The sequence below is a fragment of the Pinus tabuliformis genome, chromosome 6 (genome assembly GCF_031772625.1).
Source record: "Pinus tabuliformis cultivar Carrire ecotype Pingquan chromosome 6, CPIR1, whole genome shotgun sequence".
Classification (NCBI taxonomy): domain Eukaryota; kingdom Viridiplantae; phylum Streptophyta; class Pinopsida; order Pinales; family Pinaceae; genus Pinus; species Pinus tabuliformis.
In genome coordinates, this window is record NC_142292.1 from 886,647,874 (window position 1) to 886,675,027 (window position 27,154).

The following is a 27,154-nucleotide window of genomic DNA, read 5'->3' on the forward strand; positions in this document are numbered from 1 at the left end:
TATATACTATATGTTTGACTTCATTTGACATACTGTGCGATTATTATATTACAACTAAAACCTATTTCCTAAATTTATGTCTTTGTGGCATTCTTCATGTCTTTGTGGCATTATTCATTGAATATTATCCTCATCAACTGTATTCCACTTCACAGATACACATCACTTCTAGTCTGCTATCTGTAAGGATTACGTGTTGAAAAATGTGTAACTAGGTTCGGTCTTCGTAAATATGAAATGTGCTTTTGATTCTTGTATATAGTAAAATGAAAGAAAAATTATTATTATTATTTTTGGAGCATGGGTTTCATGTTCAAGGTCTTTTATTTTAGACGTCAAGCACCCATTGAGTGCTTCTACGATTTGTCCGAGGAGAAGTCAAAAACGTCATTGCCATAAGTTGAAGATCCCATCGGGCACATTGTAACTTGTAATGAAAATTATTTGTCATTAAAAGTGTCAAAACACCCTTCAAGGCCAAGTCGGCCTAACAGCTGGGAAGTCGGCCTAATTTGAGGAGCCATGTCCACCTTAAGAAGCCTATATAAAGGAGGGAACTTGACGTCCTTGGAAGATATTTATTACTCACTCATTCAAGCAAAGGAGGAAGAAGAAGAAGGCATCGAAGAAGGAAGAGGACAAAGAAGACTTGTTTCTGGGCTATTTCTCTCTCGCATGTGCGAAGGAAGGCTAGGTTTTCTACTGCTGGTCTAGGGTTTTTCTTCTGCAAGTTCGATCTTGAATAAGGATGAGAAAGAAAGTCAGTGAAGGTCACATTAGGCCATTCTCAAGCACCAGAAGAAGGAGAAAGCCAAGGGAAGGTCTGAAGAAGTCTTGGGAGGCCAAAATAAGCTCACACATGTGGCAATAACTACTGCTGGGAGGGCCGAGTATTTCGGACCTATAGTAGAGGCCGAAATTCTGAAGTTGGGGGTCAAAGTTGTGTTGCTGGAAGAGATTTGACTAGGTTTGACTTGGAAAAAAGGAAGCATATCATTCGGAAGGGTTGGACTTGTTCTTGGAGGGTATTGGGCATGGTCTAGAGGTCTTGGAATTCGTCAATTGAAGAATCTATAAGAAGAGAAGAGGAGATTTCTGGCTTTACCTCTCAAGTGAAGAGGTTTTGGCCTTGGCTTGCATACTACATTATGTGTTCTTGTTCTTCTTGTTTTGGTAGTTTTTTGATGATATACAAACATAATAACAAGTAAAGAAGTTAATAAGTAAGAAAAAGTAAAAAGAGATCACAAGCAATTATGAAGAAAAATAGAAATCACTCTACTCATCGCCCTATATATTTCTCAACATGGTATCAGAGCTAAGGTTGGCTAAGGGCGTTATGAAGATCTCTACTACACTAAAGAAGTTTCTAAAGAAGTGTTCAAAGGTAGCAAGTCATCTCAAGAAGGGCTTCAAAGAAGTATGGAATCTTCTATTTACTCCAAAGAAGGAAGTGATCAAGACAAAGGACGAAGGACTCTTCTCAGCACTCACTGGCACATTTCAAGATGAGAGCATTTGGGTGATCGATAGTGGAGCATCAAGACATATGACCGGCCATCACAAGCAACTAAAAACACTGTCAAAAGGAAAGTCCTCTTACTTTGTAGAGCTTGGTGATAATAAGAGGTATCATGTGAGAGGAATTAGATCAACCCCACTAGAGCTGGATAATGGAGGAAATATTCATCTCAACAACATCCTATTTGATCTAGGGTTGCATAAGAATTTACCTTCCATTTCAAGTCTAGAAGATAAAGGTGATAGAGTGGCTTTCATTGATGGAAAAGTTGTAGTATGGGGTAAAAATTCAAGCATAGAAAATGCAAGAATGATTGGAATTCGTGAAGGAAGACTTTACAGACTGCTAACTCCCCTTGCTCAAGCTTTAGTTCACATTGAAATCAGCCCATGTGAACTTTGGCATAGAATATTCGGTCATCTCCACTTCAAAATCCTTCTAACCCAAAATTCAATAGTAGATGGAATCCCTGAATTGAAAGATCATGATGGAGTATGCAAGAGATGTGCATTGGGTAAGAACACCAAGAGACCATTTGGAAGCAGTGCTTCAAGGTCAAAAGAAATCTTGGAACTTATTCATTTTGATGTTTCTGTTCTTATGACTCCTAAATCACTTGGAGGTCATCTATATTATGCCACATTTATAGATGACCATTCAAGGAAAACTTGGGTTTACTTAATGAAATCCAAAGATGAAGTATTTAGTAATTTACCAAATTTCCAGGATTCAAAGCTGAAGTATAGAACCTTACAAAAAGAAGAATCAAGATATTAAGGTTTGATAATGGAGGAGAATACACATCCAAGGAAATTATAGCCTTCTGTAAGGAGTCTAGGATTAAGAGGGAGTTGATAGTCCCATATAATCCCGAACAAAATGGAGTTGCAGAACGAAAGAATCGGTCCATTGAAGAAAGTGTAAAAGCTATGCTACATGATCAAGATTTACCGAAATTTTTGTGGGGTGAAGCTACGAAGACAGTTGTATACATACAAAATCGAAGTCCCCACAGGTCACTAGATAACATGACTCCTAAAGAAGTATTCACTGGGAAGAAACCAAGTGTGGATCATCTCCGAATTTTTGGTTGTCCTGTCTATATTCATATACCTAAGGACAAGAGAAAGAAGTTGGATCCATCAGGCATGAAGGGAACATTTAATGGCTACAATAACTCTTCTAAGGCCTATAGGATCTACATAAAGGAAGAACATAGAATAGAAGTCAATCGAGATGTGATAATTGACAAAAGTATTGCATTCAACAAATCAAAGGATTTTCTTATGGACTCTGATGATGAAGAACTTCTAATATTTGAATAGGAAGTTACAAGGGCAGAAGAAGAATCCAATCATGAAAATGAATATCCCAATGAATCTATACAACCTGTGGTAATCCCCAAAACTAGAAAGAGACCTAATTGGTTTAAGTCTACACTACTTTATGCAGAAGGTCATGCAGCAGTTCAAGGCACATTTAGGGAAACCAAGAAGCCCAAATGATATTCTGGGTATGCAACCTATATGACGAAATTGATAGAAGAAGAGCCATCCACCTTTGAAGAAGTTGTCACACACCAAGAATGGAAGGATGCCATGAATGAGGAGTATCATTGATAATGAAAAATGGAGTTTGGGAGATCGTGTGTAGGCCTGAAGACAAATCTGTGGTAACTTCCAAGTGGCTCTACAAGATTAAACATGCAACAGATGGAAGTATTGATAAATATAAGGAAAGATTTGTGGCTAGGGGCTTCTCTCAATAGGAAGGCATTGATTATAAAGAGACATTTTCTCCGACAACAAGGTATACAACTATATGTTCGTTGGTCTCTTTGGGTAGTGTTGTCGCGCGGATTGACACGACAACGCTCAGATCGGGGGCTGTCACTCTGATCCCCGATCCCTCCGTTTAAGCCTGTCTCCCGTGGCTAAGGGGGGTAGACCCTGTGAGGTGATGAGACCAACTGTCGACCAGTTGGTTGGGAGACACGAGATACGATGATAAAAGGGCTTGATGGATTTAGAGATTTAATTGCAGACCAGTGCCTTGTGGAGTCAATGTTTAAATGATTACTTGTTAAATGATATAGAGACATGAACCATGAACAGCAATCATCTATCATCGGCTAAATCATAATGCTCAAAACGATATCTGGCAACTGAAAATTCGAAAAGATGAATGCTTTAAAATACCACGAGAATTATAAACCATTAACCAAATATCGATTTTGCATCTCGGCTTGAAAACTTTAGATCTCAGCAATAAAGATATAACGTGAAAAAACCACTGAATCTGGCAAAATAACTTTCCACAAAATATTTTATGCTTTTCAATTATTATTATTTTTTTTTTTTTTTTAATATAAAATCTAAAAAATGAAAATTTGAAATCTAACTAATACAAAAATAAAATAAAAAAAAAACTCTAATTAAAATCATTTTTTTTTTTTTTTTTATAAACAAAAATTAAAAAAAATGAAATGTAACCATTAATCTAAAACTAAGCTACATTAAAAATAAAACTAAATTCAAAATTTAAACTTTAAACCTAAAAGTCATAAAACCTAATCGCATTTCCTCCTTTTTTTTTTTTTTTATATTTTAAAACCAAGTCAAAGAAAAAATCTAATTTAAAATCGAATTTAGATCTAAGTCTAAAATCCTAACATTTAAATCTAACTATATATATATATATATATACAAAAAATAAAAAAAATAAAACTTTAAACTAAATCAAAACTAAACTACGCTACCATATGACTGTATGACCTACGTAAGTATATACAACCCCAAAACACATTATATTACCACAAAAAAAATCTCGACTTACCTGCTGAGCGGCGGACAAAATGCGGATTGGTTTTGAAGCTTACCTGAGGGTTTGCAGACGGAACCATAAACGATCACATCCGATGAAGAAAATAAGTACCGTAACCCATGCCCAAGCGTGAATTGCAAAGGGAAAACTCAAAACGCTGGGTAGCTAGTCTGAAAACCGCATTGAACTATTTCGATCTGCTCGGATTGGCGTTAAATGGTTAACATTTAATGGCTTTCACATGAATAGAACGCCAAAATTGTTTAACGCTGGAGGCTGGACGCATTCACACAATCTCGTTGAGAAAATTCGCTGAATAAACCTGGCCTCACGGGTTTGGGTATGGTGGAAAGCACAGCCGCAATGATTGACGGATACGCTTTGCCTTCAGCGCTTTTTTTAAAAAAAATCGAACTTACGTTGAGCGTATCTGGAGTCCATGGATTTGCTGGAAACGTAATACCCTGCAGCCACGCATTTACAATGGAATACGACCTCTGGCGATGACCAAATCCTTACGGCTTCAACACGCAAGTTATGGGTACCGCAGCCTCTGCTACCAATGCATATATGCAAGAATTTGACTGTTTCGTTCCAGATAAGCATACGCTGAAGGTATCCCCGTGTGGGTTGAGCACGCGTCCTCTGATGCGATTATAGCAAGAAACTTCAAATAGTTATCTGGTTAACCCGTCTATGTGAATGAAGTTTGAGCCAAATCGCACAGTCACATTTTTCATGGTACGCAGCAAAATAAACTCCAAACGTTGACGGCTACGCATATACAAGACAGCCCGATCTATTTCGTTTCTCGATTCTTTTTCCTTGACAATGGGCATATACGTGAGGCCACAGCGTGGAAGAATTTGTATAAGTCTTGCAGGCGTAATCTCTGCGATCGCGGGCAGAACAACGTGGAGAGCCCTTCCTAGCTGATATTCATCACAAACAGTCCAAGAAAATGTGCGTGCGGTGTATGGAACAGCGTGGAGCAGCATACAAGACTGTAAATCGATGGACTCTCCCTTGTCGTCCACGCTGAAAACTGGTGTTCGTGTTGAAATCTGCTGCTTGTGCACTGTGTGTCGGCAGTCCTGCAATTACAAAAACGACAAAACCCTATACCTGCAACAGAAAAACAGAACCCTAATGAAAACTGTAAAAAACCTGAAACCCTAGATCAGCTAATTTAAAACCCTAGAACAGCTGCTAATTTACAGATTTTTGGCCCCTGAAATAGCCAGATTCAGCAAATAAGAGCAGAAATACTTTCAGAATATCAGAAATTTTGAACTTCACTGTGAACAGAAAAAAAATCTCTCAATGTAAAACACGAAATAAAACTTAAAAGATTAACCCAGGGCCAATCAGCTGGGCTCTGCACAGAAAGTGCTTGCGGGAGTTGGCTGGTTCAGCCGAGAACTTCCCCGAACGCCCACGAAATTTCCTTCAAAAATGTTTTCCTGCACATCTCAAGCAACCATCAGCAAAGAGAGAGAGAAAGCTGCTAGATCTCAGGAAATAATGGAGATACCTGCCATTATTTCAGAAACCCTAGCAGCCCTCAAACCCTAGCAGGTGAACAAGATACCTGTGCTCACACTACAAAAAACAAGCTATGATTAATGGCTGAAAACTGAAATATGCAGAAAATTAAAGATCTCACAGCAATTCCAAAGAGTAACACCAACACGATTTAAACCCCAAAGTCTTTTTATTAACCAGAAAATCAGATTACAAGAGAGCTTTTTCAGTCCAGACTCACAGATCAGATGATCTGAAATGACCCCCTAAGACCCTATATAAAGGAAATGATCCCAACGGCTAGTTTTGGGTGATCCATGTAGAACTGATCTCGACCGCTGATGAGGATCAAGACATCTCTTGATCTCATCCGTCGATTTATTAACTTAAAATATTATTATTTTATTTAGTTAGGGTTTTTGCTTCATTTTTTAATTTTTTATTATTTTTATTCATTTTTAATTTTTTAATTCATTTTAAGATGAATCATCAAACTAAGCCGTTGGAAACATCACCTAGGACCTAGGACCTAGGACTCATGATGGGATTTACAACATTTCTCGACCCTCAGGATACATTACATCATGACTTTTACAAAATTACATCTTTAAGGGACAAACCCATTTAATACAGACCCTCACAAAACACCCAGCTCTGCGACACAACGATAATCTAGCAGATCAACACACTAGGATTCTCCTAAAGTTCTAATGACAAAATCAATCCCGGCTTTGGGGTCAGGTTTGAAGGAAAACTCTGCCGATCCGTGGATCGGTGAGACAAAAAACCTTCCGGGACGTAGATTATCATCAGAAAGTTAGGTCCACCTAGGCAAATTACATACATGACTTCATGTCTGCTAAGATTATTTACAGTTAATACATGCAGACTGGGTTTACAATCAGAAAGATCAAACTGCTGATGATGGCAGGATGGCACGGACATGCTGATCAGGTGCTGCTTCTTCTTGTCAAGAAAAGACGGGGTGCACTGCATGGGTAGTTGACCAGTAGGGGTCAACATCTGGCTCTACTTGGGGACACGTTGCTGCTTGCAGGAATGTGAGAATCCAGAATCTGCATCCATACAACACAAAAATAAGTAGCGTCCATCCCAAAAAAATCAGCATATTCATTAAGCACAGGAAAGACAAAAGCTCTTCATTTATTAACTATCTAAGGCAAAAATAAAAATGCGGAAAAACAAGGAGTAGGGTTAGGAATACGATACAAAGGATGCCCTGGGGCATCAGATGTGTTCAATATAGTGCATACTGAGCATTTGCCTGCTTTCAGGCAAATCTGTCGGCTGCTTGTCGGATGTACCATGTCCCATTTTGCATATGGTAGGATTCCTTCCTATCCGAAAATCAAGCTGCTCACGGCCGTCTGATGCATCAAATCTTCGTCTAATCTTCTTCCTCTTGCGCTTCTTCTTTCTGGCAGGATGGATTACTGATGATCTGGAACTTTCTGTTTCAAAACTATCAGATGAAGTATGCATGATATGTCTTTCTTTAGCCCGCATCTGATCTTTATCATTCTTAAGTCTGTCTGGATCACCTTCAATTAACCATCTTTCAATCGAATCAACAACCTCCTCATAATAAGATGGATCTGGTTGCAGCACATGAGAAGGCTCCTGATCTATTGATGTCACCTGGTTTCTTTCATCTTCCAATTGCTGAAACCTTTGAACCTCTATTCTAAATGCATCTATCTGACTAGAGTGTTCAACCTTTACAACACTAATTTGTCTGGCATGGTGCTCTTGCATGTCTTTTATTACTTTATCATTCACTTCCTTTATGTCCATCAAGCAATGCTGCATAAAATCTATTTCTTCTTTATGATTTGCTTGTATGTCAGCCACTTGATTATTATGATTGAAAGTCATGATGGTCATTTCCTCATCCATGGTTAAAAGCTTATTTTGCATAGAGTCAATTTCCCTATCATGATCAGTTTTCATGGTCACCATATTTTCCTCTAAGACTGACATCTTGCTATGCATGATTCTAATTTTTGTTTCATAATTAGTTTTTATGGCCTCAATTTCCTTAGCATGCTGATTTTGTGTGACCTCCAACTCCCTATTACGTTTTTCTAGGTGGGTGCATAAAGTTTTGACATCATTGATAAGACTAGTTTGATTGCTTTCCATATTTCTTACCAGCATCATTAGATCTTGTATAATTTGCTTTTGTTCTTCCCTTTCACTATTATTTGTCCCTGATTTTCCACTATGATGATCTGCAATATTTCCAGTGGATGACACATTCTGACATGATGAATCGTCTTGGGATCTTTCATCATCAGCTGGACCTCTTATTAAACTACTTTTATTCTGTTGCACAATTTTAGAGGCAGAAGGCAAGCTGCTTGGATAACCATATCTATCTTTAAAAGCATCAACAATGTCTTCTAAAGAAGTGAAAGAATCCTTAGGAAAACTGTTAAACCAATTTAAAGCATCATCTTCTAAAGTAAGGACAAATAAACGCATTTTGATATCTTCATGATTAAACTGAGGGGATCTGCAATATATGATCATGATGCGATCAAACAAGCCTAGATGCCTTCTAACAGCGATTGGATCACCACCTGAAAAAATAGGTAATTTAGGAGTGGCCTCCTCCGGAAGATCATGGAGACGGTGAGTAAAACGACATGGTTTAAATGAATAATCCATGATGAACAATAAGGGATCAGATGGATGATAGAACTAGCTCTTTGCTCAAGAAAATCAAAAGATGAAAGAAGTGGAGTCGCCACTTGAACAATAAAACTGATTCGAAGATCCAAGAAGTAATCAACAAACAGATATGCGGGAGGCTTCTTGTCTGGGAAAAATAAGAAAATGGAGTCGCCACCCAAACAAGAAACACACCGAAGATATGCTGATGATACGTGATGAAAAGATGCCAAAATATTGAATTTGCCAGCTCAAATGAGAGATGAGAAGATGTGAAGATGAATGTCGATGAAACCAAAGGGACAGAAAAAACTCTGTCCCCGGCAACGGCGCCAAAAAATGTTGTCGCGCGGATTGACACGACAACGCTCAGATCGGGGGCTGTCACTCTGATCCCCGATCCCTCCGTTTAAGCCTGTCTCCCGCGGCTAAGGGGGGTAGACCCTGTGAGGTGATGAGACCAACTGTCGACCAGTTGGTTGGGAGACACGAGATACGATGATAAAAGGGCTTGATGGATTTAGAGATTTAATTGTAGACCAGTGCCTTGTGGAGTCAATGTTTAAATGATTACTTGTTAAATGATATAGAGACATGAACCATGAACAGCAATCATCTATCATCGGCTAAATCATAATGCTCAAAACGATATCTGGCAACTGAAAATTCGAAAAGATGAATGCTTTAAAATACCACGAGAATTATAAACCATTAACCAAATATCGATTTTGCATCTCGGCTTGAAAACTTTAGATCTCAACAATAAAGATATAACGTGAAAAAACCACTGAATCTGGCAAAATAACTTTCCACAAAATATTTTATGCTTTTCATTTTTTTTTTTTTTTTTTTTTTAATATAAAATCTAAAAAATGAAAATTTGAAATCTAACTAATACAAAAATAAAATAAAATAAAAAACTCTAATTAAAATCATTTTTTTTTTTTTTTTTTTTTATAAACAAAAATTAAAAAAAATGAAATGTAACCATCAATCTAAAACTAAGCTACATTAAAAATAAAACTAAATTCAAAATTTAAACTTTAAACCTAAAAGTCATAAAACCTAATCGCATTTCCTCCTTTTTTTTTTTTTTTATATTTTAAAACCAAGTCAAAGAAAAAATCTAATTTAAAATCGAATTTAGATCTAAGTCTAAAATCCTAACATTTAAATCTAACTATATATATATATATATACAAAAAATAAAAAAAATAAAACTTTAAACTAAATCAAAACTAAACTACGCTACCATATGACTGTATGACCTACGTAAGTATATACAACCCCAAAACACATTATATTACCACAAAAAAAATCTCGACTTACCTGCTGAGCGGCAGACAAAATGCGGATTGGTTTTGAAGCTTACCTGAGGGTTTGCAGACGGAACCATAAACGATCACATCCAATGCAGAAAATAAGTACCGTAACCCATGCCCAAGCGTGAATTGCAAAGGGAAAACTCAAAACGTTGGGTAGCTAGTCTGAAAACCGCATTGAACTATTTCGATCTGCTCGGATTGGCGTTAAATGGTTAACATTTAATGGCTTTCACATGAATAGAATGCCAAAACTGTTTAACGCTGGAGGCTGGACGCATTCACACAATCTCGTTGAGAAAATTCGTTGAATAAACCTGGGCTCACGGATTTGGGTATGGTGAAAAGCACAGCCGCAAGGATTGACAGATACGCTTTACCTTCAGCGCTTTGAAAGAAATTGAACTTACGTTGAGCGTATCTGGAGTCCACGGATTTGCTGGAAACGTAATACCCTGCAGCCACGCATTTACAATGGAATACGACCTCTGGCGATGACCGAATCCTTACGGCTTCAACACGCAAGTGATGGGTACCGCAGCCTCTGCTACCAATGCATATATGCAAGATTCGTGGGACTCTAAATTTGACTGTTTCGTTCCAGATAAGCATACGCTGAAGGTATCCCCGTGTGGGTTGAGCACGCGTCCTCTGATGCGATTATAGCAAGAAACTTCAAATAATTATCTGGTTAACCCGTCTATGTGAATGAAGTCTGAGCCAAATCGCACAGTCACATTTTTCATGGTACGCAGCAAAATAAACTCCAAACGTTGACGGCTACGCATATACAAGCCAGCCCGATCTATTTCGTTTCTCGATTCTTTTTCCTTGACAATGGGCATATACGTGAGGCCACAGCGTGGAAGAATTTGTATAAGTCTTGCAGGCGTAATCTCTGCGATTGCGGGCAGAACAACGTGGAGAGCCCTTCCTAGCTGATATTCATCACAAACAGTCCAAGAAAATGTGCGTGTGCGGTGTATGGAACAGCGTGGAGCAGCATACAAGACTGTAAATCGATGGACTTTCCCTTGTCGTCCACGCTGAAAACTGGTGTTCGTGTTGAAATCTGCTGCTTGTGCACTGTGTGTCGGCAGTCCTGCAATTACAAAAAAAACGACAAAACCCTATACCTGCAACAGAAAAACAGAACCCTAATGAAAACTGTAAAAAACCTGAAACCCTAGATCAGCTAATTTAAAACCCTAGAACAGCTGCTAATTTATAGATTTTTGGCCCCTGAAATAGCCAGATTCAGCAAATAAGAGCAGAAATACTTTCAGAATATCAGAAATTTTGAACTTCACTGTGAACAGAAAAAAAATCTCTCAATGTAAAACACGAAATAAAACTTAAAAGATTAACCCAGGGCCAATCAGCTGGGCTCTGCACAGAAAGTGCTTGCGGGAGTTGGCTGGTTCAGCCGAGAACTTCCCCGAACGCCCACGAAATTTCCTTCAAAAATGTTTTCCTGCACATCTCAAGCAACCATCAGCAAAGAGAGAGAGAAAGCTGCTAGATCTCAGGAAATAATGGAGATACCTGCCATTATTTCAGAAACCCTAGCAGCCCTCAAACCCTAGCAGGTGAACAAGATACCTGTGCTCACACTACAAAAAACAAGCTATGATTAATGGCTGAAAACTGAAATATGCAGAAAATTAAAGATCTCACAGCAATTCCAGAGAGTAACACCAACACGATTTAAACCCCAAAGTCTTTTTATTAACCAGAAAATCAGATTACAAGAGAGCTTTTTCAGTCCAGACTCACAGATCAGATGATCTGAAATGACCCCCTAAGACCCTATATAAAGGAAATGATCCCAACGGCTAGTTTTGGGTGATCCATGTAGAACTGATCTCGACCGCTGATGAGGATCAAGACATCTCTTGATCTCATCCGTCGATTTATTAACTTAAAATATTATTATTTTATTTAGTTAGGGTTTTTGCTTCATTTTTTAATTTTTTATTATTTTTATTCATTTTTATTTTTTTAATTCATTTTAAGATGAATCATCAAACTAAGCCGTTGGAAACATCACCTAGGACCTAGGACCTAGGACTCATGAGGGGATTTACAACATTTCTCGACCCTCAGGATACATTACATCATGACTTTTACAAAATTACATCTTTAAGGGACAAACCCATTTAATACAGACCCTCACAAAACACCCAGCTCTGCGACACAACGATAATCTAGCAGATCAACACACTAGGATTCTCCTAAAGTTCTAATGACAAAATCAATCCCGGCTTTGGGGTCAGGTTTGAAGGAAAACTCTGCCGATCCGTGGATCGGTGAGACAAAAAACCTTCCGGGACGTAGATTATCATCAGAAAGTTAGGTCCACCTAGGCAAATTACATACATGACTTCATGTCTGCTAAGATTATTTACAGTTAATACATGCAGACTGGGTTTACAATCAGAAAGATCAAACTGCTGATGATGGCAGGATGGCACGGACATGCTGATCAGGTGCTGCTTCTTCTTGTCAAGAAAAGATGGGGTGCACTGCATGGGTAGTTGACCAGTAGGGGTCAACAGGCAGCATCGATGGGATGGAACATCCACCAAATGGATGTCAAGAATGCATTCCTGAGTGGCACAATTGATGAGGAAGTTTATGTAGAGCAACCCTTGGGATTTGAAGTTAAAGATAGAGAGGCATATGTTTGCGGATTGAAGAAGGCATTATATGGCCTCAAGCAAGCACTAAGGTCATGGTATGGTAGAATGGATGCATACCTACAGAGAATAGGCTTCATAAAGAGTTATGTTGATCCAAACCTTTATATTAAGGTTGTGAAGGGAGAGTCGGTAATCATTCTTATGTATGTGGATGATCTTCTCTTGATAGGTGTGGAAGGTCAAATTGAAGAATGTAAGAAGCAACTAGTAGCATAATTTCACATGAAGGATCTAGTGTTTATAGGTATCCACTACTATTTGGGACTGGTAGTCTGGTAAGGACCTGATGAGATCTACCTAGGTCAAGGGAAGCATGTGGTCGAGATATTGAAGAGGTTTGACATGATAGATTGCAAGCCAATGACAACACCAATGATCAAAAACTTGAAAAGACTAAGGAGGAATCGAACCCTGTGGATCCTACCAGGAATAGACATTTGATTGGCTCACTGATGTACTTAGTGAATACATAACCAGACATATGTTTTGCAGTGAATGTTCTCAGTCAATTCCAAGTGGATCCAAAGTATGATCATTGGGTAGCAACAAAACATATACTGAGATATCTACAAGGAACAATCCACTATTGCCTGAAATATGATAGAAGATGTCCATTTGATTGGATATACAGATTCCAACTAGGGAAGCAGTGAGAAGGATGGAAGGAGCACTACAGGAAAATGTTTTAGTTTAGGATCCTCCATGATCTCATGGATGAGCAAGAAAGCAAGATATGGTTGCACTCAGTGGTGCTTAGGTTGAGTATATTGCAGCATGTGTTAGGTTTCATAACATCGGATGTTTTCTAGCCACGAAATTTGGTGGGGAGGCTAGAATGCATGAGATTTCCTGAATGTTGTAATCCTACTATAAGTAGGCTTATCTTTAACAAAGTTTGCACCATCCACAGAAGTTTAAAATCTTTATGGAGATAGTTTACAATAGTGGCTCCCTTCAGTATTGTTGTCTTTTCATGAGTGTTATCAATCTTGCTCTTTGTTTCAACCAACAAAGTTTCATATGTTTTCCATGGCAGCAGATTTCCCTGTAAATCCCAGCAAGAGGGAAGCCCAACCCTCACTCTTTTATCAAACAGTATGCTAAACTTAGAGACAACTTCCTTCATCTCTTTTAACTTCTTTTCAACAGTATTCCTATAGATATTTCTAACAATCATTTTGTTGAAATCAATTGCACATAGTGTCCTGTCTGGAAGGTCATGCTCTTTAAGCTCTGAAGCAGACTTGGAATTGATAAAATCTATCATTCTTTTAGCAAATTTTGATCTGTCCAGATCTTTCTGCTTGTCCTTCATAACTTCACCTTCCATATCTCTGACCAATGCTTTTTCATCAGACATAATGACAAGGAACTCCCAGATGTTCCTGATAATCTCAATGATTTCATCCCATAAAATCTCCCTGGCTTGAATTAAGGACATATTACCCTTCAGTTTTTCTTTCAGTCTTTTCACCTCTTCTTCAGTCCTTCCTAGTACTTCTTTGCATTCTCTTTTTCTGTCCTTGCTTCTTCTTCACTCAAATTTAACAATCTGCAGGCCATTTGCAACTCCCTTTGTACTTTCTTGGTATCATGTTCAACCAATGTTCCACCAAGACTCCGGTGCGGGGAGACGCGGGTGCGGGGAGACGCACAGGGGGGACGTGTGGGAGTACCCTCAAAGTTTAGGAAAATTTTGGGGGTGCAGGGAGTCGTCGAGGAGTATATATATATATATATATATATAATTCAAGTTCATATTCATTGTTCACTGTTCAATAATGAAAGCATAAAAATATTAAATAGACAATTGAAATTTGAATCATTGATCCATCCTCATCATTCATTTTGATACATACATCATTCATATGACATACTCAAGTGACAAGCCTCATTATTGAATTAATTATTATTCATACATACCATGAGATTCGAAAAACAAAAATAAAAATCAATAATAAAATATTCAAATACATTGATCAATATCATTCATCATTCAATGGTTCATCATTCTACAATCTACATTGGTTTAAAAACTAAATTCATCATCCATCATTCTAGAATCTAAATTGAAAGCAAAACATACTAGTATATTTTCAAAGTTTGAACACTAAATCTATATAACTCAAAGTTTCAAAGTTCAAACTCAAAATTAGTTAAGAGTGAAATGAAAATGACTTTGGGTTGAAGTGAAATGAGCTTTTAACTTTAAGGTTTAGGCTTTTAAGTTTTAGTTATTTAGTTTTAATTTTAATTTTTTTTTAGACTTTGAAGTTTTAGTTATTTAGTTTAAAAAAATAAAATTTAATGGTTTTGAGTTTTGAATTTTTGATTTTGAATTTTGAATTTTTAAGTCTTATTAGACAAATTTAAAGGGGGACGCCCAGGCGCACCCTTTTTGGGGAGTCTAGACTCCCATACTGAAGGGGGACGCCCAGAAGCACCCTTTTTGGGGAGTCTTGGGGAGTCTAGACTCCCACACTGGGGAAACGCACCCCCTTGCGTCTCCCCAAGACTCCCCAAAAAGGGTGCGTGGGGAAACGCACCCCCAAGAGACTCCCCGTCCCGGGTGCGTGGGGTGCGAGGGGTGCGCGCACCCGACCCTGGGGGACGCGTCCCCGTGGAACACTGTGTTCAACCATTTTTCAATTATGTTGCCAACTGCAATTCCTGTGCTGCTGGATCTTCTACATTTGCTGGCATGACTATTATACAAACATGAGAACTCACTTGTTGTTGCAGTTTATCCAAAGATTCTTTAAGTAAAGAAACTTCTTCAGTTTTTTGCAATATGTCCTGTAATAGCTTCTCTTTTTCATTCTCTACTTCAGCTATCCCTGCAACAATGGGATGTTCTCCTGTAGGAAAATGTAACTTTTTCTTCAAAGCTCCAATCTCTGCCTTAGCAAATTTCAGTAGTTCTTGTACTACAGGTTGAACATCAGGGTTGATACCTATCTTGACAATAATGTTCTTCAATTCTTCTACCTGGGCATTCCGGGCCCCAGAATTGGCTTTTTCCAATTTTAGCTGTTGAATTACCTTGTTCCACATTTTCTCTGCTTTAACAATTGCATTAGTTTTGTGTAAGTCATTAACAATCAATTGCCCAGTTTGCATATGCAAGTTGATCTTGTCAAGCATGGGAAGCTTGTGAGTATCAACAGTCAAATTAACAGTTTTGAAACTGCTGGCAGATCCAACAGACATCTCAGTAGGATGAGAGAAAGCAATTTTAAATTGACTTCTCTCCAAGTCCATAGCAGATAACAATCTTGTTTGTTCAGGAACAATTTGAGACTCAGCTTGAGCCTCCATATTTACTTGCACCTTTTTATTTCTTTCAGCAATTTGAGCAAACATATTTTGAATTAAAGGAACTTGATCATGAGCAGGCTCTCTGGAAGATGGAGAGGCCGGTGCACCCTCTATTTCTCCTAATTGAATTATTAGGCCAGGTTGAGCTGCAGTCACTACATCCGAAAGTTTAGCTCTTTTGGCTGCTTCTGCTTCTTCTTCATCCAAGTCAATAACATTTTCTCTAGCCCTCTTGGCACCCTTTTCTGAAATGCCAGGAGTTTCAATCTCCGCCCCTTGGGTGACCTGTAAACCTTCATTTGCCATCTTCTCTGTTTCTGGTCTACTCTCATGTACAAATGCTGAATACCCATTCTCCATCCTCCTCTTGGAAATAACCTGGTGAGGGTCATAGGCCCACTCAACCACCTGTAAAAGACACGTCATTTAATATCCTCTCAACCTCTTGAGCAGCTTGTCTAGTGTTCACAATGAAAGGACCTACTACTCTGGGCAATTTAAACAAATAACCTTTTTTCATGGGAACAAAATGGACTTGATCCACATTCAAACCCTGTCTGATAAATTCTAGGGCAAAGAGCCTCATTGGCACAAATTTGGGCAATCTGTATATGACTTAATTAGATTATTAGCCTATTTTTTAATGTTTCCTAAGTCTAAACTTAGGAAAATTGGTTAATTAATCAGAATTAATTAAGTCAAGGTGAGAATATCTAGAAACTCACACGGATCAACTTCAAGATGATCCTAGCCCTTGATTAAGTTTTAATCTTGGTCGTTGGTTCTCCAACAGAGGATTATAAGAAGTCGATGGTCACTTGGAGAATGCACCAAAGAGACTTGGAGAATTTGATTTTCCAGAGTAGCAGCAGTTAGTTGCCAAAGAGTTTGAGCTTCAGTGAGGAAGCAAAGGAAATGAGGGACAGGGACAGTGAGGCTGGAGGAAGTTTTACAGATCCAGCGAGTACATTTGCAAAGAGACCAAGATTTCTCCTGGAGGTTGCGCAGAGGCGGCACAAAGCCTCAAGAAGGCAGTTCAATTTGTTGAACGGAGTAGACGTTTTCAGTTCCAGAGGTCGGGAAGGAGTCCCAGAGTGACAAAGAGACGTTTTCCTAGCCAGCAACAGGCAGGACGGCTAGATTAGCAGTCAGTGCGTGCAGCAGTTACAGTAGGTAGCATTAGGTTGATGTAGACCCTGTGCAGGCCCAGTTGGACGGCTTGCTTTTCAAAAGCATTTCAACGCCAGAGTGAGGGTAATTTCCCTCTAGTATTTTTGTCAGTATTTTTCTCTGCAGGATTGTCAGATTTTGATGTCCAAATTATTGTACTCAGATTTCCTCACTGTTGCATAGTAATAGAAACCTTAGTTGCTGCACCGGTTTTCCCAAGTTGGGTTTTTCTAGGGACTTTGCCAAAAATAACGGTGTCATATTTTTATGTGTGTGCTAGATTTTCTCAGCTTCCAGCGTTATTTTTCTTCTGCAATATTTATTTGCAAAAATCACAGTGTGAATTATTTGGTATTTGTCGTCGCAAGCTGCAAATAAATTAACAATTAGGAAAAAAAATTCTAGTTGTTGTGATAGATTAAAATTTTCACACAGTATCAAACATGAGTGATCATTCGGAAAGTTCAAAAGTGGAGGTGAGAATTTTGCTACTCAGTAGGAGCAGTAGGCCAAAACTATAAGAGGCAGCATAGTACCCAGATAGGTAGGCTGAATTCTTGGGGCAAAAATTAGATTCTCAGTTGCAGTGTTGTTGAAAGGCTGAGTTTCTTGGAATAGTGATTCCAATAGTCAAAGGCAGCAGCAGCAGCTCGGATTTTCGTTGAGCAGATTACTTGGTTGGACATAGAGGGTTTTGCAGCAGTAAAATCAGCATCGGGTGGAGGAGAAAAGCACACACAGAGGGAAAATTTCTCTCGGAGAACTTAGAGTCCCAAAAGTTTGATTTTCCAACAACAGATTGGCAATAGCTGAGTGCATATTTTCTCACTCCAAAAGCAAGTGCGTATATCAGAACAAGCCGACAAGTTGTAATATTCCTAATTGGAACTTAACAACTAATACCAAGCAATGGACTAGGAGCAGTAAATAAATTGAAACTCATACACAATAATTAAAACACCAAAATGTCCAACAACACAATCTGAGCCATTTTACTTAATTTTATGATAAAATAGTACATAAAATGAGTTGAAGTTTTGGAACCTAGGCTTGCTATACAAGCTATGCAAACCCCATGTAGTACAACTCTGATCTGGAGGAAATACCAACCCAAACTGGTACTGCGCACTACCCATAAAATTATTGCCACTACTGTTGGAATGGAACTAAAGACTCTTCCTTGAACAACGCTTAGATCACCCTAAAATTGCAGCCACCAACTCCCCTCTGAAACCCCAGCAATACCTAGAAAGAGTTTGGCTCAACTCCAAGCCAAAACTGAGTCCACCAAGTGATGTAGTTTCCCCAGCTAACTAACAATTCGCCCTGCTATAAGAATGAGGATTTTAGGACCTAATATTGCCCCAAAAAATCTATAAAATAGCTGCAGAATCCTCTCAATAAACCCACAAAAACCCAAAAAGGGTTTGATATGAATCCAACATGCCTCAATGACCCCAAGAAATGTGTATGGTTCTAGCTAGTTGGAAAAACACCTTGTAGAAAGAATTATGTTGTAGAAGGCCAATCAATTACTAGAAAAATCTCCTCCAACCCTACCAAATCACTCCTCCAAGCCTTTTTATTTCTCCTTAGCCCAAACTCTCCAAATCTCCTTGTCAAAATGTCTGCGCATTAGCTGTCCAGAAACCTCGAAAATACATAAATTCGGCCCTCCAAAATGCAGCACCCTCGGCCCTACAAATCACGAAGGAAAAACTCGCCCTCCCTATGGATTAATATTTGCAAATTCTTCGGCCAAACCTCCACTATTTCCTAGCTTCTCTCAGCCCCTTCAAATTTCCTTTTGCACCCTGAGAGAAGCACGCTCCAATTGGAAATGGTGTGCAATGTAGCTCCTAGATAAGCCCTGAGATGGACTCCTTACTCCCATAGGATGACACTCGAAGTTCACCGAAGGTAGAGGTGGAATTCCTGCTCAGAAATTCCTTGTGTTGAACAACATGGTTGTCTTGGCTAAGCAACTCAAAAGAACTAATCTTGAAATTGTAAAATGACCAAAGGTAATCCACAAAATGAGTCCATCCTCCTTTTATAACTTTTCATCGTGCCTCTAGACTCCTTTTTTTAATATTATTTTATTGGTGGGGGCCATTTTCCACTAAGCCACTTTTGCTACCATGTAATAAAATAATAATTTGCTGCTATTCTCCGATAAATAATACTAGCCACCTTTCTCGAATAATATTTGCCCCTTTTTAATGAATATTACTAAAATTGGGCAAAACTCCTTAACGACTCTCATGCTTACAAAATTGGGGATATTACAATCCTCCTCGCCAAAAATTGCTTTTCCTCAAGCAATGCTCGAACAAGTGCTCTCTCTCTCCGCTGACCAAACTATCATTGCAAGCAATACCAAGGTCCCAAATGTGCCACTGAGTTACCATGAATCCTTGCACCATCCTGTCATAAATGAATCCCTTGATACCAAGGTCCCATGTTAATCTCAAAAAGATGCCACCATGTCAACGTTGCACCACTTTGATTACAACTGACTGCCCATCATGTGCATACTATATCCTTCTCCCCTAAAACCCAGTGGTGAAATACTAGCAAATGCCAAATACATCTCACCCAGGCATCTCCATGATGCCAAAGCGTACCCATCCAAAGCTAACCCCGAACCTGTGCAACAACAGGGAAAGCTTGCCTCACCATACGATGAAGGCCTCGACGAACCCCCATGTGTCAACCCAAGAGTGAACTAGGACACTCTTTGCCATGACTGCTCATCATGAATCAACGTGATATATCAACCAACTAAATCGCCAAATCCCATAGCCAAACCTGCTGCAACATAGCTCTGACAGCTGTTGGAATCCATCCATACCTCGTCTCTATTCCCTGCATGCAATCAATATATATGCTCCATATATCATGAACTAATTTGATGCATGCTAGACTTCCCTATGCCTGCAATTACGTAGTACTGATGACCACTGGAAACTGCATGTGCCAAATAGCTACCCCCTAAATGCAGCCAATAGATGGGTTTCCAACGCTCGCAATCGACTCAATGTATGTGGATCCATCTTGCTCCTACCAACCATCACCACTAAGTCTGACATCCACCCTCTCGATAATATGCCAATACAATGTTTGGAGCCCGGACACCCCTGGAAAATTAACTCAATCATACACGTTATCTTCTACTTATGCAGGATCCCAACATGCCCTGTGGAAAGAGTGGCACATGTCTCCCTCGTGACTATCTCCCCAGGTGTAGGTTCAACGATGAACAATATGCCACCCTTGCAGAAGATCACCTCATCTCCCAGCCTGTGGCTATCAACTCGCGCACCAACCATGCTCCTCCACTAGAGAATATCTATCGTGCCCTTGAGGCACTAAATCTCATAGCGTCGTCTCAGGAAAGTCCCCCAAGTCCTGTTATCCACATTGTGGGTCTGGTGCCAACTGGTGGAAGATGCATGGGTTCCGATAGGTATCATTATGAACCCGTGTGGACGCTCCCGGCCCATCTCATGACCAATCCGCTCTCCCAACCTAGGTATGTCCACCCTAGTGACATGCCTGACATCCTCGTCAAGGAATCTCCCTGCTAGTAGCACTCCGTCAGTTCGCAGTGCAACCCTGCACAAAACTGCATACTGATATACAATTGCACCCAATCACACATATATATGCACTGTCGGACCCTGCTACATGTTGCTACATCATATCGGATCAACTAGTATCCCTGCTATATCGATGTGTCTGTCACTTTATGAGGGAATGCACTAAGATGTGAACCACTCCTCCTACACCACGATGTAACCCTGCACACCATTGTGCACCACTACACACCTTTGTGATCCTTTGCATACTGTTGTGCACTGCTGCATACCCCTATACACCTTTGGATATCAAGGTCTAAGACTAAGTCCATAGGAAATATCTCGCATCCTGTCAGGATTGCCATCTCTACTACCACTCTGCTGGTAAGTCCTCCACGATGTGAGCTATATCTCCTCATCTGCCCAGATAGACCTAAGCGACCTAACTTCTCACATGCTAACAACAATGATACTACTGTGCCTAGCCTTAGTAGCTCCTGCATCTCATATGCCAATAAGAGACCACTGTCTCCATACAATGCCTTGTCTGATAGCCTATTGATGCCACCTCTTCCTACCAACTCCTGCCAAAGTAAGCTAATCACCTTGTGACTCCACGCACAATCAATATGCCAAGACAACTCATGAAATTTGTCTACTCCCCTATCAAACCATCCTGTCACTAGGGTAGATTGGGACTCTGATGGAAATCTGAAAATGTGTGCGCCTAAAAGTCGGATCCATCACATAGCTACTACCATCACCTACTAGCTCTATGATGTGATGGGAAGTCCCACCTAGATCACAACAATAATCTGGCCCTTGAGTTCCTCTGGTAATCCTTGGCCTGATCTGAACTGTGGCCATGGATGTATCCAACCGCCTAGCTTGCTCCATCGGGTACCAACTAAGTACCTCTCGCCATCCAATCCCAAAGGAGGGATCGCATGTACAATCCCCTATGGAATGAACAAGCCCTTCAAGTTGATGCAGTGTCATACTCAGCTCATGTCGCTCAGTCTTGTTAACTTGGTCATCCCCTCAGGTATGTCTAGACAACTCTGTCTCCATCAACCCAATACGTAAGGGTGGGATAATAACGTTGTAGATCCCATCAGTGTGCCTCTAAAGCAAACTGTTTTGAAATCCCAATGTGTGGTCTCTATGTTGCCCCTCATCAATGGCTAGCCCAAAGGATGGTTGCACATCCTCCTCCATCATGAACTCAACACCAGCCTTCGACTGCTCCTCCATAGACAACCCAACATGCAAGACATGCTCACCAGTCAATTGTAGGTGACTATGGTCTGGCAACTCTATCATAGATTTCGATGCCTCTGTACCTATTGGCTCCTTATCAACAATGGAGATGTATCTTGGCACCTCATCAACCTGTGATGCGCTACTATCACTTGAGAACTCGGTCACAACCTGAGATACCTCATCAATGGATATCTCAACAACGGATGGCATCTCATCAACACGTGTAAGCTCAATTGTCTCCTTGCCAACCATGGCCCCTTGAACTACTCTCTCATCTTCTTCCTTAATCCTCCTCATCATCCCTACATAATTCCACTAAATCCCCACTAATTTGTGCATGCCTCTTAGTTCACAGAACTCCCAAAAAGAGAGGGATGCTTGAATGCCATGACCCAATGATTGGTATGCCCTCTAATTTGCTTCCAATAACTCCACATCAGTTGCAATCATGTCTTGCCATCTTGATGCATTACCCATAATTTTGGGCATAGTGCATTTGCTGTATAATTGAGAATGGCCCTGATTCCTAATTGTGGAATGAATCAACTTCTCTCCCACATCAATTATCATTTGTTGCATCCTAATCACCTCATTCAAGATTACTGCCATGTTGTTTGATTCTAATCTTTCTTTGGATTCCATGATTTCTTAGCTTTTTATTCTGGTCTTGTCATAGAATGAAGGGTTTCCCACAGGTTGAGCCAAGATTATGGCTTTGATACCACTATAATATTCCTAATTGGAATTTAACAGCTAATACCAAGCAATGGACTAGAAATAATGAATAAACTGGAACTCATACACAATAATTAAAACACCAGAATATCAAGCAACACAATCTGAGCCATTTTATTTAATTTTATGATAAAAGAGTACATAAAATGAGCTGAAGTTTTGGAACCCGGACTTGCTATGCAAGCTATGCAAACCCCATGTAGTACAACTCTGATTTGGAGGAAATACTGACCCAAACTGGTATTGTGCACTACCTAGAAAATTACTGCTATTGTTGCTAGAATGGAACTAAAATCCTGCCATGAAGAATGCTCAGATCACCTTGAAATTGCAGCCACGGACTCCCCTCCAAAACCCCATAAATAACCAGAAAGGGTTTGGCCCAACTCCAAGCCAAAACAGAGCCCACCAAGTGATGCAGTTTCCCCAGCTAACTAACAATTTTCCTTACTATAAGAATGAGGATTTCACGACCGAATATTGCCAGAGATATTCTATAAAATTAGTCGGAGACTCCTCTCAATAAACCCAAAAATACCAAGAAAGGGTTTAAGCTACGTGCCCCAATGACCCCAAAAAATGTGTATGGTTCTAACTAGTTGGAAAAACACCCTGTAGACAGAATTTTGTTGTAGAAGGTCAATCAATTACTGCAAAAATCTCCTCCAACCCCAACAAATCACTCCTCCAAGCCTTTTTATTTCTCCTTAGCTCGAACTCCCTAAATCTACTTGTCAAATTTTTTTCTCAGCAGCTGTCCAGAAACCCTTAAAATAGATAAATTTGGCCCTCCAAAATGCAACACTCTCGGCCCTACAAATCACCAAGGAAAAACTCGCCCACCCTATGGATAAATCTCTACAAATTCTCCGGCCAAAACTCCATTGTTTGCTAGCTTCTCTCAGCCCCTTCAAATTTCATTTTACACACTAAGAGAAGCACGCTTCAGCTAGAAATGGTCTGAAATGTAGCTCCTAGAGAATCCTTGAGATGGACCCTTCTTACTCCCCCAGGTTGACACTCAAAGTTCACTGAAGGTAGAGGTGAAATTCACCCTCGAAAATTCCTTGTGCTGAACAACACAGTTGTTTTGGCTAAGCAGCTTAAGAGAACTAATGTTGAAATAAAATGACCTGTTGATTTGGGGTAGCATTGGATGTGCTCTAGCCATGAAAATTGGTGGAGAGGCTAAAGCACATGAGATCTCCAAGACCCGAAAATGTTTCAGGCAGATTCTAATCGCTTTGGGAGAGATTAAAATAATTAATATTTTCAGTGGAGTTCCTATGTCTAAACTTAGGAAAAATAAAATATTAATGGGTATTAAATTTTAATATAAAATTGGGTTAGAATGTTCCAAAAGTCATGGATCAAACAAAATCTAATCTTAGCCATTGATTAGAGATTTAATCTCGACCGTCGATGGAACAACGAAAAAAGTATAATGAGGATTAGTTGGAAAATACACCAAAGTGATCAGTCATTCTATTCTCTAGAGCGGGGTTTGCTAAGAGAGATAGAATCAGTGATCAGCAACGAGGGGCAGTGAATACATAGCAGAAAGGCAGAGTTGGTACTAGAGAGACAGCGTAGAGTTGGGAGAGGTTCACACAGAGGTAGCTGGGTGCTACGCAGAGGCGGCTAGGAGTTGTGCAGAGCTAGGAGAGGCCAACGTGTGAGACATAGAGGGTCTAGGGGTTGACACAGAAGTTCTAGAAGCAGACGCAAAGCCTAGCAGAGCTGACGCAAGGCCAAGAGGCAGCACTGGGAGGATTTCGTGGGACAGACTAGGTGCTGGTGAGCCGAGTAGGGTGACGCAGTCCCTATCAGAGGGACACGGTGCAGTGGGAGTTGCAATTGTTGTTGTGGGATCATTCATCCAGTAATTATTCAGCTAGAATATCGGTCTCCGAGGAAAGGTACTACTGCCGAGGGCATTCTCTGTTGGGTGAGCCATTTCTGGCACCTTGGTTGTATTCTCAAAATTGCATAATAATAAAACCCTATGAATAGCTGCACTGGTTTTCCCGCATTGGGTTTTTCCGGGGACATTGGTCCAAAAATAACGGTGTCATTTGTGTGCTTGTTTTCTTTCAGTTGATTATTTGTAGATGTTGATACTGTACTTGTGTTTATTTTCAGTGTTTACATGGTAAATAACTTGTTAAGTAATTAAACAAGTAGGAAGAAATAAACCAGATAGTACAAGAAGAATTTCTAACGGGTTAAACTTAGAAATTCCAACATGGTATCAGAGTGTGGTTGCAGATCACAGGATAACTGAAGGCATCAGCTAGCAGAGCAGTAGCAGTAGATTTCACTGTCCCGAGTGATAGAGTTGATCCGTGCAAAAGGCGACGAGGAAGTAGTGACGCAGAGAGACTGTGTCATCATGTTGGGCCGGAGAAAGGCAGCGCAGAGGCTAAGGGAGGCAGCATCAGGCTCACGCAGAGCCACGTAGAGGCCAGGAGGGCTAATGCAGTTGGTTAGGGAAGTTGATTTGTCGGTGCCGAGATTGCACAGAGCCAAGTGGCTCAATCCTTTAGTTGTTGGGGTATAAAAGGCTGCGGGTAATTTGCATAGAGAAGCTGGTGGGGTAATGTGGTCAGAACAGTACCTAACAGGGCAAGACCAAGGAGGAGGGATTTCCAAAAGGGAAATGGATACTCAGAGGGAGTCGAACCGAGAACTTCCAAATGGGAAGTTGGGAGACTTGGAGGAGTCAAAAGAAGAGCAGCATAATGGTCGTGAATGGACTGAGAGATCAGGATAGGTTGGACGGAGCATCCAACTTCATGGTCTGAAAGGCCAAGATCTTGTCCATTCTAGATAGATATCGTATCAAGGACTTCACTCTATTTCTTCCAATGATCTGAGGGATCTTCGACTGATTTCTGAATTTGTATTGGTGCAAGGCCTTACCTCATGTCCAGGGATTTGTGCAAGGTGATACTTCAATCTATACACCCCCTGTCATATGATGCCCACACAACTTGTAAGACAAGTTTGATCTGTCAAACCCTCCATCAGGTTCACCAAATTCCCACAGAGAGTCCAATTTCCCTGACATGTTTGTAACTTGGTTGAATTCTTGAGTTTTAATGTAAGATGAGGTTTGAAGTTGAACCTAGGGCACAAGAAGAATTGCAAGTTAAAAATAAATAAAAATAAAATTTACATACAACACATTGAATTTTTTACCAAAAAAAAGAAAAACCTCAACTCAATGCAACACTGATAGAAAAAATGCACATTCAAACCCAAACAAAAATGATGCAAAAAATAGAGGACAAGAAGAAATTAATTCTAACAATCAAGTTTTTGCGTTTTTGACCAAAATGAACCCTCTCCACTCTATGCAACAAATATGAAAAAAAGACAATCAAATCCACTCAAAAATCATTGATAATCAATGGGTTATAGAAACCCAAGCAAAAACCAGAAAAAAAAAAAAAATAAAAAATTTGGTGCCCATACCTAGAAACCACCCTTTGCTGAAGAAATTTGGTCCAAACTCGAATTTGTCTTGCTTGGGATGCTAAAATATTTCGTTTTTCTCCTCTTCTTCCCTTGTAGTCGACCTCCTCTCCTCCTCAACTCTCAAACAAGCCCGCTGTCTGAAAAAAATGACAAAAAACCAAAAAATTGGCTTTAAAACTCACTGTTTCTATCGAAAAAAATCAGCAATTAAATCGGTCAGGCGAAAAAATCACAACTTAATCGCGATGTTCACAACACTGATCTTTTGTATATATGCAACTTCCGTATATGTGCATATCTTGCATATATGCACAACTTCCATAGATGCACATATACGGAACCTGCGCATATATAGAAGTAGTGCGAAACTTATGTAATATGCATATACAACAACCTCCATAAACACATAGCGTTTGTATATGCGCACATTTTCTCTATACGCACAACTTCCGTATATGCGTACATCTTCTCTATATGCACAACTTTTGTATATGCGCAACTTCCGTATATGCATATATCTTCTATATATGTGCAACTTATATATATGAACATATCTTCGTGTGCACAACTTTCATATATGTGTATATATGGAAGTTGTGCACATAAATACATAGCTCGTACATTTCAACATTTTGATATCATTAATCTTCTTCATCATCCAACTCATCATCTGTATCATCCAGTTCATAATTCATGTTCAAAGGATTCGCTATATCAGCATCATCATCATTGTTTATATCATCATCTGAAACATTCTCTTCTACATTTGGTTCGACTTCTTCAAGTTCTTCGTTCGACACAACGTCAATACCATCGAATTAATTCAAATTAACATTGTCTCAATTAACATATCCTTGAACTTCTTGATTAAGACATTCAAGGATATGTGTTATATGAAGAAAATCATGCTTTAGATTTTGTTTTGATGTTTGTAAATGGCATCCCCGAGCTCTGTTACTGTGATAAATGTTTAACTTTGTCAAGAACTGCAAATTTTTCATTAGATTACAGTGTAGACAG

At 39.6% G+C, this 27,154-nt stretch overlaps 1 protein-coding gene across 4 annotated transcripts in view; it reads right to left on the reverse strand.

Annotated features, from left to right (window-relative positions):
- Positions 1–27,154, reverse strand: part of LOC149261751 (vacuolar protein sorting-associated protein, putative (DUF1162)) — a 528,477-nt gene that overhangs the window by 174,986 nt on the left and 326,337 nt on the right. The gene's annotated exons all lie outside the window — the stretch shown is intronic.